The sequence below is a fragment of the Dreissena polymorpha genome, chromosome 6, assembly GCF_020536995.1.
Source record: "Dreissena polymorpha isolate Duluth1 chromosome 6, UMN_Dpol_1.0, whole genome shotgun sequence".
NCBI lineage: Eukaryota > Metazoa > Mollusca > Bivalvia > Myida > Dreissenidae > Dreissena > Dreissena polymorpha.
In genome coordinates this window covers 75,216,425-75,230,148 of record NC_068360.1, presented here as the reverse complement: position 1 = coordinate 75,230,148, position 13,724 = coordinate 75,216,425, and positions in this window count along the sequence as shown.

Here is a 13,724-nt window from a genome sequence, read left to right as displayed (position 1 = left end):
TAAAGCAGACCCATTAAAAGCTCATAACTTTGTCTTGTAAACTTTTGATTTCATGTATTTCATCAATATCATCAGCATCGTCATCCGTGTCATAATCATCTTCAGCATTATCATCTTCAGCATTGCCCTTTGCCGCCAGAACTTAGCGTTTCGGAAGTTCTTATTATAAACTTTTAAGAAATAAAAGGTAATTACGCGCATTCAGGGGTTTCACTGGCTCAACAAAACTTGTTGCAACTTTTTCGCGCCGTGAAAACTGTCGATTATTCCAACCTTATTAATAAGAACAATCATTTAAAGAAACCTTACTACATTAATGTGATTGCCTATATTATCACTTTAAAAAGTATATTATTACATAAAAAACAATAAGTACCTTCATAAGTCATACCTTCATAAGTCTTAATAAGCTTTATTTGTATATAAATACCATTTTTTTCAACTTGATTAACAACACAGATAACCAAAATAATATAACAATGTTAACTTCAATGTATTAAACAGTATGCTGCCTAAATGTTTCAAAATTAATTATTTAAACATAGAATCACACCAATTTACATCATTTGAAAGGGAAAAAGAAATATAAAACATCAGAAAATAAATCATCTCACTTAATTTGTTAAACAGTTATATATGGTCATTTGGACATGTCATACATCAGCTTCTGTTATTAAAACGTTTTCTGTTAGTGGTGGATGATTTCCAGGATCAATTAAATTATAGTTGTTCACACCTATTTCCTGACAGTAAGGCCCAGATAATTACCACCATCTATTCTTGTTGCCTGAAATAACATAAAGCATATTTTTTTTACAAACTATCAACAACAAACAAACACATACATGTCACTATCTTTAAATGTCCGAATTTTAACATATCCGAAATATAGTACACCAAGTGAACGATATACTTTTTATTTCAGAAATTGTTGGTATCTTAATCAAATTATATCCTTCCAAGGTCATTATAATAATGGAACTATTAAACAGAAATGCTCACAAATACCTGTAGAAAAAAGTGTATACCGGCATGTGTTTTTGTGGAGAAATTAAATGCTTTTGCCAGCCCGATCGCCTATGGTTTTGATTAAAGAAATAGAGGCCCTAATAATTATTATAATTACTGATCGTCGTGACAGTTTGTCCCATTGGTACTTTTTTGGGGGCTCAATATCATAAAGGAGCCATTAATAATCCGATAATCCGATAATAACCCCCATAAAACTTGACAATAGCAGTAAAAACACCGTTTGTAACACTTACACGCTTCAGTGATTTCAATATACTCTCTGCACTGTAAGTCGCTTACATCGTCGAAAATCAATATTTACAACTTACAGACGCTGGCCGCTAATGCTCAGTCGCGTGCTTTCGATTCGCAGTACATTTTCGGATAAGATTTTACCGATGTTTTTTTATACGCCGCTCTTAAAAAATTGGAGGCACTTTTAAAAATTCAAATGGTCAATCAAGACAAAGTGGTTTTATAAATTTAGGGTTCCCGGAGGACCACCCAGCTTGAAGGAACTGGTGGTCCTCGCCAAAATCTGGGGGCCTCGGGTCCCCGGACCACCGTTAGTGTCGAGGCCTGCCCAAGAATCCCCACCCCACCCCCCCCACCCCCCCACCCCCCAAATTTTTGTTTTTCCTTTTTTTCGCATTTTTGGAAGATAATGTAATAAATGTCCACACCCCCACACAATGCACCCCTCTTCACTCCACCCCTCCCTCCTTTGTGATTGAAAATGAGAGTCCCTTCAACTTTAAAAGAAAATAGATGAGCGGTCTGCACCCGAAAGGCGGTGCTCTTGTTTCATTTGCTTAATTGGGTTTGCATTCTGATGCTTTTTTTGCTTTTGCTTTCTTTGAGCTTAACAGTATGTATATATAATACTAGTGACACTACAACAGTTTGCTGTTGTTGTCTTATTTCGTTCATTTCATTTGATATCTTGTTGAAGAACTTGTAGTACTGTATGTATGTAGCATTAATCAATGCTTCTTTGCTCATCATTTACCTTTGAAGCTCTGAAATAGTGCTAGTTACACATGCAGGATAATCATTTCAGCATTAGTATTGTATTATTTTGCTTTTATAATTATATTTTATTTTTTATTCATCAGTGTTGTATTGTGTTGTTTATATTGTATGAAATTTGCTGATCATTTTCCTTCAAATCTGGTTTGAGGTGATAATTTCCTTTAAGCCCTTTTTATTTTGTGGCACTATTGTGTTCTATTTTCTCTGTAAGCATTTTTACACCATTTCTTTTTATGGTACCTTAGGCCCCTTCCTTGTGTCAACATCAACAATCTTTTAAACAGCTCTTAATTTTGAATGTATAGTACTGATATTATATTTCTGCTTACATTTGAATAATGTCATATAGGAATACTGCTTTAATTGTGTTTTTATTGTGCTTTATTAGAATAAATATTTCTTATGTATGCCATGTATTATTGATGTGTTGCAATTTGCTACTGCTTGTTAGTTTGGTAAACAGCTATACATAGTGTTTGTTATATACATGTTATTTCATACTGACAATAAATTCGTTTTGATGTGATTTGATTAAGGATGAGTCTTTGTGAATACCCTGTTACATACTCCCTCTGTAGAGAAAAACTGCTCCTGAGATTTAATTTCTTTTGTATACCCTAAACACAACAATTTAAATAAATTAATATATTCTTACTAGAATACTTCACTTTTACCTATACCAGCAATTTAAAATTACTGCGTACACTTTCCACCATAGTAGATAATGTTTACAAGGACTGGAGTGTTAAAGTGAGTGGAAAAATTAGTAAGATCATGACCTACAGCTGTATATATGCCTGAAAATAGCTGTTCAATCTGCTGAGGGTTGACCTATTACTAAGATGTAAACAGATCTTAGTATCATGTACAGGAAAATTTAGCACAGTTATTCAACTTAGAAGTTTAAAATTAACTACACACCATAATTGCAATACAAATTTATATATTTAAATAATAAAATAACGAAAAAAAACAGCCTTTATTTAATAATTAAGATAAATATCACTATATACGGTTCTGATTATTTGAAAGTTATTTACAAACCTCTCTGTATCAGATAGTATTAATATTTAATACTAGTAATTAACAGGGTAAAAAATTATACACAAGAGGAACATACACAAAATAATATTCATCAGGTTTACATGAAACTCATTGTCAATATGGAAAATATAAAGCTATATTGGAGCAAATCTTGGCAGATGGAGTTTAATGTTAAAAAATGCGCCATCATGAATATTTCCAACTCCACTAAGAAAAGACTACAACTATACTATGAATAACGAAACCCTCGAAAATCTTTAACATCACCCTTACTTAGGAGTCGATCTTTGTGATAATCTGAAATTAAACACTCGTATCGATAACGCAACCAAGAAAGCTTCACAAACTCTGGGATTCATCAAACGCAACTTGAATAAATGCCCACAACCAGTAAAAGAAATGGCATTTGAATACATTTAAATAATATAAAACGGATACCCAACAAAATCTAACAATAGACACATGCTACAGATAACACAGTCGACAATACATAGAGACTCATGTTGCTCCAGTATGATTGCTTGCCCATTGATATTGGATAATATTTATTTTGAAATTTCATACCGGCTGGTAAGAAGTTTCAGTTTGGATAAAGTGGCTCGGAAATCGCCCATTATCAACAGTATTAGTTTAATTAATCGCAGTCACGACCATGGAACAAATAGTGGTTGAAACGCTATTACTGTTGACCGTATTAATCAAAAATGGAAATAATGGATCGAACATCATTTCCTAAAATCAGGATTTGAATGTCATCCTAGCAATCAGTAGGGCGTTTCCGCCAAAACGGCTCAAAAGCTAAACCCAGTTCATGCTTAATTGTATTCAAATTAATTATGATTATGTTAAGCAATTAGGTAGTTTATTTACTTTAAACATTATCATCACATTTCAGCCAAATTAAACAAAAAAGGAAAATAGCTATTCAAAAACACATATTTTTGTTGAAAGATGTTACATCCTATAAATACTATAAAGCTGCAGAGTAAATACACATTTATATATATGATAAGCCCTGTGATGGGCTTATCAGCGCAGTGTATTGCTGAAATCGTCTAGAATGGATCCAAATTCGGTAAGTATCAATAGAGCTGGCTATACGTTTGAAATCGTCTAGAATGGATCCCATTTTGGTAAGTATCAATGGAGCTGGCTAACTCTTGAAAACGTCTAGAATGGATTCAATTTTAGTAAGTATCAATAGAGCTAGCTAGACTCTTGTAATCGTCTAGAATGGATCAAATTTTCGTAAGAAGCAATAGAGCTGGCTAGACTCTTGAAATTGTCTAGAATGGATCCAATTTTGGTAAGTATCAATAGAGCTGGCTAGACTCTTGAAATTGTCTAGAATGGATTCCATTTTGGTAAGTATCAATACAGCTGGCTATACTCTTGAAAACGTCTAGAATGGATCCAATTTTGGTAAGTATAAATAGAGCTTGCTAGACTCTTGAAATCGTCTAGAATGGATCCATTTTCGGTAAGTATAAATAGAGCTGGCTCAACTCTTGACATCGTCTAGAATGGATCCCAAATTCGGTAAGTATCAATAGAGCTGGCTATACTATTGAAATCGTCTAGAATGGATCCCATTTTGGTAAGTATCAATGGAGCTGGCTAGACTCTTGAAATCGTATAGAATGGAATCAAATTCGGTAAGTATCAAAACAGCTGGCTAGACACTTGAAATTGTCTAGAATGGATCCAATTTTTGTAAGTATCAATAGAGCTGGCTAGACTATTGAAATTGTCTAGAATGGATCCCATTTTGGTATCAATATAGCTGGCTATACTCTTGAAATCGTCTAGAATGGATCCAATTTTTGTAAGTATAAATAGAGCTGGCTAGACTCTTGAAATCGTCTAGAATGGATCTAATTTTGGTAAGTATAAATAGAGCTGGCTAACTCTTGAAATCGTCTTGAATGTACAATTTCGGTTATTATCAATAGAGCAGGTTAACTATTGAAAACGTCTAGACTGAATCAAATTTTGGAAAGCATCGACAGAGCTGGCTAGACTCTTGAAATCGTATAGAATGGATCCAAATTCGGTAAGTATCAATAGAGCTGGTTACATATTGAAATCGTTTAGACGGGATCAAATTTTGGTAAGCATCAAGTGTGCTAGCTAGACTCTTGCAATCGTCTAGAATGGATCCAAATTCGGTAATCAGCATCATTTCTGTGGAACATTGCACAATTCAAAAAACAAGTGTTTCATAGCTATGGTGCTTTTGACATAGTTCACTAACCATCAAGACTGAAATGATTCATGCACACAGGTAAAGTAAATAATTGAATTTGTGCAGAATGTTTATTTTTTACAAATTATTATTTAATTTGACCAATTTATTTTAGATTGATTGCACTGAAACTCAAAGTCTAAAGCTTAGTAAGACACTTAAGCCAGTTTTCTGAGAAGAAACAATACTTGTTCAGAGTATAGCAGGATCATGCGGCCTCTGGTTTATTTATTTGGCCTCGGCCTTTAACCTGGGTCGCTTTGATTTCAGGTGTTTAGCCCCCATATCAACAAGGCTCTCGACCCTATATGTAGTTATTCATATTGTTTAAAGATTTTGAGAACCCTCACTCGGTGCCAGTGGGGATAAAACAGGGACCTTCTTATAGCTAGATGAATGCATCAAATATGCCAGCAACACTTTATAATCAATAACTTTATAATTGATGATTCTGTTCTTTTAACTACATTACTCATTTACCAAAACAATGTGAAACACATTTTTATGCCCCCAAAGGAGGGCATATAGTGATCTCACTGTCCGTCTGTCTATCCATCACACTTTGCATTTAGGTTTCGAAAAAATGCTCATAACTTCTATGTCGCTTCAGATGTAACATTCATATTTGGTATGCATGTGTATATGGACAAGGCCTTCCCATACACACACAAATTTTGACCCCTTTGACCTTGAACTTAGGGTCGGCTTTTAGGTTTTGAAAAATGCTCATAACTTCTATTAAAGCGTTTATCGGGGGCGTATGTCATCCTACGGAGACAGCTCTTGTTTTTGCTACTGTCCTCTGCACAAACCATGATATATCTGCATATATGCCTCCAGCCAAATCAGTAAAACTATTTGTCACTTAATTACAGTAAACTTATTGCATGTTAACTTTTCAACAATATATATATACATGTATATATAATTATATATAACAGATCTTGAAAAAAACTCACATCAAACTTCAAATTGTTTTAGTAAATTATAGGCTTTAATAGGTATTGTGACATTGACACCACTCATGCATGCGACTATACAATTATACAACTATAGAGCACATTATTTATGAGAAATTCCAATACATCAACATATCGTCTCAGATTTAAGGCAGATAATCTAGTGCTTTTTTGCTGCCATTTTTACTATTACACATTTTTTCATTTTATGTTATGATGCATTGATCTTGTTTCTAAATTAACCAAGCAATCATGTTAAACTTTTGAAGAAAGATGTTGTCTGATAAATATAGAAAATATAATAACTACAAAGTGAACAAAATTCAGTTGAATACTGTGACCAACAAAGATTTGCCAAAGAGCAATTCAGATCATGATTTAAATTAAATACAAGTAATATGAAAGTCTGCCTATTGGATCCCAGTTAAGACTTATTTGTCAAATCTGCACATTAATTTTCCCTTAGCCATGTAGAATTGGGGATTAAATACCATCAAGTCATGTAAAAAGGAGCAGGGTATAGCACGCTGCTATTGATTTCTTGAGCTTTCACATGAATTTTACGGGTAATTTTCATACAACAAATGATATTATGTAGTGTAATGATAAAGCATTATGAGCACAAATTATATCTCTTACTAGTGGTGCAAAAATCATTTAAGTGTCACATTTCAAAAGAAAATTTATATAAAAAGGTATTATTAATTGTTAAAACGTTATAAAAGGTTATTTCAATACACTAAAGCATTTAATTAAAAGAACAAGTGCATTTTATGTCCATTACAATACATGTAACAGTATTGGCATTGTATTTATCTGCATTTGATGTGCATTTAATACACTTAAAAATGCAGACAAGACACACTTCTAACAGAAACAAATGTATTTTTTTCTGCATTTTTCCAGCATTAATACTCTTCAAGTGTATTTTTTATCATCCCAAATACACTTTACCAGGAAAAAGGTATGTTAAAATGCATTTTTAGTTTGTTTTAAGTATATTTTCAAATGCATTAAGACACTCTTTTCTTTTGCAAAAAATGTTGAACAAAAACTTGAAAATATTTAATATACTAAAGTGTAGTAATAATTAAAGTTTTGTATGAGCATCAAAAACAGTGTCAAATTCATACCAGTGCCTATTTAGTAGCAGTAGGCCTTATATGGTCTACTTGTGGTAGAAATAATGCATTTTGTATACCGGTAATACAACATACATAAATTAAAAAATATAGCTGCCCATACAGTTCAATACAATGTTCAATTAACTACACTATGCAAAGTTGAAATATGACATCAAGCTTGGAATAATCTTTTCAATAATGAATAATATGCTGTTTTAATTTATAAGTGAAATAGACACTTGCATATAAAAACTGATTTTAAATCAAAACTAAATGTTTAATTTGATTTTTAGCTCCACTGGCCAAAGGTCCTGTGTCCATCGTGCATCCATGCATAAACTTTTCCTTTAAACATCTTCTCCTAAACTACTGGTCCAATTCTGATGAAATTTCTTAGGAATGTTCCTGGGGTGTACCTCTTTCAAATTTGTTCAAATTATGCCCCTGGGGTCAAATTTGACTCTGCCTTGGGGGTCACAAAATAGAAAATTTGCTTAAATAAGGCCTATTTTGTGAAAACTTTCACAATCTCCCGTCCATAACCATTGGGCCTAGGGCTATCAAATTTGGTATGTAGAGACATCTAATAGTCCTCTACCAAATTTGTTCAAATTATACCCCTGGGGTCAAATTTGACCCTGCCCCGGGGTCACAAAATTGAACATATGCTTATATAGGGTATATTTTGTGAAAACTTTACAAATCTTCTCGTCCATAACCATTGGGCCTAGGGCTACCAAATTTGGTATGTAGTGGCATCTTATAGTCCTCTACCAAATTTGTTCAAATTATGCCCCTGGGGTCAAGTTTGACCCTGCCCCGAGGGTCACAAAATTGAACATATGCTTATATAAGGCCTATTTTGTGAAAACTTCAAAAAAATTCTTGTCAATAACAATCCGGCCTAGGGCTATCAAATTTGGTATATAGTGACATCTAATAGTCCTCTACCAAATTTGTTCAAATTTAATCCCTAGGGTCAAATTTGACCCTGCCCCGGGGGTCACAAAATGGAACATATGCTTATATAATGCCTATTTTGTGATAACTTAAAAAAAAATCTTTTCCATAACCATTAGGCCTAGGGCTACACAATTTGGTATGTAGTGACATTGTATAGTCCTCTACTTAGTTTGTTCAAATTATGCCCCAGGGGTCAAATTTGACCCTGCCCTGGGGGCCACAAAATCAATTATATGCTTATATAGTGCCTATTTTGTGAAAATTTTAAAACTCTTCTTGTCCTTAACCATAAGGCATAGGGCTACCAAATTTGGTATGTAGTGACATGTTATAGTCCTCTACCAAGTTTGTTCAAATTATGCCCTTTGGGTCAAATTTGACCCTGACCCGCATGTCACAAAATTGAACATTATATACGCTTATATCTTTCTTATTTTGTGAAAACTTTAAAAATATTCTTGTCCTTAACTCTAGGACCTAGGGCTACCACATTTTGTATGTAGTGAGATATAGTAGTCCTCTACAAAGTTTTCTCAAATTATGCCCCTGGGGTTAAATTTGACCCAGCCCAGAAGGTCACAAAAGTGTACATGTGCTTAAATAGGGCCTATATTTAAGTATTTGCACATGCAGAGAAATTTGTTTCAGCCATCATGGCCCTCTTGTTTAAATACTCTAAAAATGAAACCGTGTTCATGCTTGCATGAACACAGTTTATAAATGCTGTCAGAATTATAAAATATGCAATTACTATAAATACAAATGCCAGGGAAAAGTGCTTTTTGTACTAAAAAATTCGAATAAATATTACAATAATACATTTTGAATACTTTAGTATGTAATTAACAGTTTTTGTCTGAGAAAATCACTAAATTTTATATATTTATTCAGATTCACATAAATCATATTTCAAAAACACATCATTACTTCAAATCCTTTCACACAATACTGAAAAAAAGCACAGTTTCTGATTGTTATTGATTCTTTATTAATTAATACATGTACCATTTTTTAATCTTGATGCATCCTCAATTGTATAATGCACATCTTAATCTGTTTTAACAATTATAATATAAAGATTAAGGCTGACTCAGTAAAATAATAAGCCATGATTTCTGCAGTACTTGCAGACAAAATAGAAATACTGCTGTGATATTATCTATCTATCTAATGGGATATTAATTTGGCTTCAATAGAAAAAAATCAAAGCATACACATGTATAAAATGTGTATGTATATATTAGTTAAACTTAAATTGATTGACCATCGATAAAAGATATTATAATATATGTATATATATATATATATATCCTTGTAAAACTAAAAATTAAATATGTATGTTTCTATTACATCATAAAGGACTTTTATTTTCAGACAAAGTACAGTGAAGCTTAAAACAGTATCCAATTGTAACAGTCAATTTTGGGAAAATCAACCTTATAATTATTTTCTGTGTTGGCCAATGTCATAATTGGTATAAAATGTATATTGAACTGGAAGTTCTCTTTATTTTAAATGATAACATTTGCTTGGTCAGCCATAATTGTCACAATCAAGTGGTCTTTTTACACTGTAGTTTTCTCACTGACTATGGGTTTGTTCTGAGAATGAGCCACACAAAGTATCGTTGGGGAGATGAGTTGTCAATTTTATCTTTATCAGTCTTTCATAATCCAGTATACCTGTAAAAAGGGAATTTGTAACTAATAATCACACAATATACACAATTAAAATTGTATGCATTTAGATTTATTTAGTACTGCACATTAATCATTTTCCAAAAATATGTAGCAACATTACATTATATAATGCTGCAATACTAAAGTAATTTACTAATTAAAGGTCGCTGATGTGTAATGGATGTGGTGTCCACCTAATGATCTGGAGGTCACTGGTTTGATCCCCAGTGTGGGAGCATTCTTAAGAAATCTCCAAGAGACACCCAAGTACTGGTTCTAGGCCCAGGAAACGAACTCAAGAGCATTTCACATACATGTACGTAGTTAGTACTTTAAATTTAATCGAACTAAAAAAGGGTTAAAACTAACAACTGAAACCCTTATTAATACATTTTATTTTGAATCAAGCAAATGTGGAAATTCATTAAAAATAATGAGTAAAATTTAAAAATTCTACTTTAAAGTAATCATGATAATTTAGATCATTTTCAGAATATTTAATGATGATAATGATACAATTATATATTCCCTAAATGATAAAAATAAAACATGTAATGTTAATTTATGAAAAAAAAAACGTTTTAATTTTATCAATATCATGGTAATTACAACTAGATACAGGCAATTAGATCAGAAACGTGCATTAATTATATAAACCCATTCATGCCTAGCGTCCTGAAAAAAAGGACATTGCAAACAGCGTAGACCCAGATGAGACGCCGCATAATGCGGCGTCTCATCTGGGTCTGCGCCGTTTGCTTAAAGAAATTTCTGTAAGAAATATTCTAAATATAGAAATAAATATACCAGACACCCCTACTTTTGGAAATAAATTGATCCAATTTAGAAGAATGGGTGAGTCCACTGGGCATAAATGGGTTAATGAACAACCCAGACATTTGTAGTGATTTATGGTCACTATTTCATTTGATTAACGTTCTATACATGACCTGTCATAAAAGGTATTTTTTAGCCAGTACTACAATCGGCAATGATAGTCTGTATTGCATACATATTCCAACGTCTATTATCGATTCGCTTCCTCAAACTGAACAAATATTTAATGTTTACATCGCGAAACGTAATGCATCCAGTTTCACTTTCGGTTTGGTTGGTTTTGTAAACACCGTAATTTCATCTTAAAAAATGGATGATAGGGTGATTAAATAATAATGGAAAAGTAAATCACTTGGATAATAGGTCAAAATGCAACACAAATGAACGTTAATAGTGTTCTTAATATCAAAGTTTCGGTAAAAAGTTTGGCGCTAGTTCAACGCGCATGTATACAGCCTCATAACAATAGACTTACAACCTTTTGGGTAGTAAAGTAGTAATACACGGCAATATGGCGACCGTTAGCCACGAGGCCTATCTTACGGAGGAATCCGAGATAGCCGATGTATCACGATTGAGAGCTGGCTAGACTTTTGAAATTGTCTAGAATGGATCCCATTTGGGTAAGTATCAATAAAGCTGGCTATACTCTTGAAATCGTCTAGAATGGATCCAAATTTGGTAAGTATAAATAGAGCTGGCTCGACTCTTGAAATCATCTAGAATGGATCCCAAATTCGGTAAGTATCAATAGAGCTGGCTATACTCTTGAAATCGTCTAGAATGGATCCCACTTTGTTAAGTATCAATGGAGCTGGCTAACTCTTGAAAGCGTCTAATGGATCCCAATTTTAGTAAGTATCAATAGAGCTGGCTAGACTCTTGAAATCGTCTAGAATGGATCCAATTTCGGTAAGTATAAATAGAGCTGGCTCGACTCTTGAAATCATCTAGAATGGATCCCAAATTCGGTAAGTATCAATAGAGCTGGCCATACTCTTGAAATCGTCTAGAATGGATCCCATTTTTGTAAGTATCAATGGAGCTGGCTAACTCTTGAAAACGTCTAGAATGGATCCCAATTTTAGTAAGTATCAATAGAGCTGGCTAGACTCTTAAAATCGTCTAGAATGGATCCAATTTCGGTAAGCATCAATAGAACTAGACTTTTGAAATTGCCGTATGGATTCCTTTTTGGCAAGTATCAATAGAGCTGGCTAATTATTGAAATCGTCTAGAATGGATACACTTTCGGTAAGTATCAATATAGCTGGTTTACTATTGAAATCATCTAGAATTGATCCAATTTTGGTAAGCATCAAGAGAGCTGACTAGACTCTTGAAATCGTCTAGAACGGATCCAATTTCGGTATCAATAGAGATGGCTAGACTCTATCAAAAGAGCTGGCTAGACTCTTGAATTTTTTTGTCTAGAATGGATCCAAATTTGGTAAGTATCAATACAGCTGGCTATATTCTTGAAATCGTCTATAATGGATACAATTTTGTTTTGATGAGCGGTACTTCGGTTGAAAAGACAGATTTTACTTGTACCCATTGTGCATATCAACAGTTTTGTTGATACTTTGACACCCTTTAATCCAAATTTGGTCTTTATCAACAGCGATTTTCTTTTCAAATAATTTATTTAACAAAAAAAAAACATTGTCGTAAACGATGCTGCAAATATATAGATTTGGTATCCATTGTAGCAATTTATTTAGGATCCAATATAGACACGACCTGTAGTGTGACCAAAACCGGAAATCGCCTGACGTTATCTATAAGACCGTCTAAAGCTCGTACTCTCAAGACTGGTACATAAACGGATCCATGACTTGTACGTCATATGCGTGAGGGGGGGGGGGGGGAGAATCACTGTTAATTTTCTTAAGAATTGTTAACAGTCTGATTCATGTTGATGTATTCGGTAAACACTTATCAATACACGACGGTTACATCAAATTAAGAAAAGACTCATTTCAGTAGTTGAGACGGTCAAAGACGAGACGCATCGCGGTGGTCGTGAAACTGTTTATTTCTTAGGGCTAAGACCACCAAAGTGAATGACAAATGTAATTTTTTTTTTAATTAAAGGCGAGCTATTATTTTCACGACACTTAAAGCAGCATCAGTAATCATTGAAAAAACATAAATACACAAATTCCATGAATTAAAAAAGCGACAGTGTTTTAAAAGTTGGTCGTATATGACCACAGTCAAGGATTTATGCACGCGTGACCGTAAATGATTAAAGTGATTACTTAATATCACAATTTATCTCAAGTAGTGTTTCAACAAGTATAAATAAATAGTGTGTGTGTTTTTGGTAGGAAGATTATTAGGTCCTTCCTTGCCAGCAAATGCAACATGTGATGATCCTGTGTGAGTTTCTGCACTTGTATCTTCCTAACTGATCTGAATGAACTCGTGCACAGTTTGACAATTTTAAATGTAGCTATTGATCTCAACACAATGTTCGCATTTGCAACATGTGGTTTCTCTTTAAAGGGGCCTTTTCACAGATTTTGGCATTTTTAACTTATTCATTAAATGCTTTATATTGATAAATGTAAACATTGGATCGTAAAAGCTCCAGTAAAAAATCAAGAATAAAATAAAAAAAGGAAAAGAACATTGCCCGGAGCAGGTTTCGAACCAGTGACCCCTGGAGTCCTGCCAGAGTCCTGAAGTAAAAACGCTTTAATCTACTGAGCTATTCCGCCGAGTACACATACTGAACGTATTTTATACCTTATATAAGCAATCTTCGTAGTTTCACAAAATTTAACGACAAAAACAGAACTCTCCAAATTTTTCAATCGTTTCG